At 48.4% G+C, this 1439-nt stretch overlaps 1 protein-coding gene across 8 annotated transcripts in view; it reads left to right on the top strand.

Moving 5' to 3' along the window:
* nlgn1 (neuroligin 1) overlaps positions 1-1439 on the top strand; it is a 586564-nt gene that overhangs the window by 432557 nt on the left and 152568 nt on the right. The gene's annotated exons all lie outside the window — the stretch shown is intronic.

Here is a 1439-nt window from a genome sequence, read left to right on the forward strand (position 1 = left end):
AGAGTCTGCAGGCAGGATGAATATTGCTAGTAGCATGATATGCTCAGCCGTAATCTTAATCATAACATTTTCCGAGGCTTACTGTTCGGACATGTCCCTGAATGTCCTGTATGTTTTTAGATACACACCACTAATCAACAGCCACACACTTGAATTTTCTCCATGTTTGACTACTGCTCTGGTCAGCTGCATAGCTGGCATATCAGGTGACGTCACGGTTTGACGTGGCCTGTGTAGGATGGGGCTAGCCCAACGAAGTGATTAAATTGTATAGAGATCTTGGGTTCAGGGTCTTTTCTTGTTCCGGGCTGCCTGCGCGCATTTTTGGGGATGGAAGATGTCTGGACATGTAATGTTATTTCTTGCCTGTGACTCCTTGAATAAACCAGCACGGTTATATTTTTTTATATACTTAAGTGGTCCGCTTCGTCTCACTGAGTTCCTGGTTTGAAAGAACCGGACGTGGCTTTATAATAGAATAAAGCCTTTAAGTGAAAACAGCAGAGGGAAGAGCACACATCCCTGGGGGGCACCTGTGCTTATTGTCCGGGTGCTAGATGTGGTTTTCTCTAGCCTCACTTGCTGCTTCCTGTCTGTCAGAAAGCTCGTAATCCACTGATGGGGGCAGGCACAGTGAGCTGGGTCAGTTTTGAGTGGAAGATGTCCAGGATGATGGTGTTGAATGCTGAGCCCTGGGGAGTCAAGGTGTTGCAGGATGTAATGCAGTGCCATGTTTACTGCATCGTCCACTGACCTGTTTGCCCGATAGGGAAACTGCAGGGGGTCCAGCAGGGAGTCAACAATGTCCTTCAGGTGGGCTGACACCAGTCTTTCAAAGGACTTCATAACCACAGATGTCAGGGCGACAGGTCTGTAGTCATTCAATCTACTGATGTAGGGTTTCTTGGAGACTGGGATGATGGTGGAGTGTTTGAAGCAGGAGGGGACTTCACACAGCTCCAGTGACCTGTTGAAGATGAGTGTGAAGATGGGAGCCAGCTGATCAGCACACACATACAGTGTGACCATACAGTGATCTGAGAGTCTGAGGGCTGCGTGGGGGACAGAGCGATAGGCGTCTTTTATTGTTGTGTAGCAGTGGTCCAGTGTGACTTTGTCCCTGGTGGGACAGGTGATATGCTGCCTGTATTTGGGCAGTTGGTGGGTGAGATTTGCGCTGTTCAAGTCCCCTAGAACAATGAGTGAAGAGTCGGAATGTTCTAGCTCCAGGCTAGTTATCAGTTCTGCTAGGAGCCGTAGTGCGCTAGCCTCACCTGCCTCCCCTGACACTCCCATTAGCATGAAACTGTTGAATTCATGGGGAGAGTAAAAGGGTTTGCAGTTGATAACAAAAGTCTCTAGGTCTGCAGTACATGTCTTCTGTAGCACTGTGACACCTGTGCACCGACCTTCATTTATGTAGAAGCAGATTCCACCTC

This window comes from Monopterus albus, unplaced genomic scaffold (assembly GCF_001952655.1).
Source record: "Monopterus albus unplaced genomic scaffold, M_albus_1.0 scaffold230.1, whole genome shotgun sequence".
Classification (NCBI taxonomy): domain Eukaryota; kingdom Metazoa; phylum Chordata; class Actinopteri; order Synbranchiformes; family Synbranchidae; genus Monopterus; species Monopterus albus.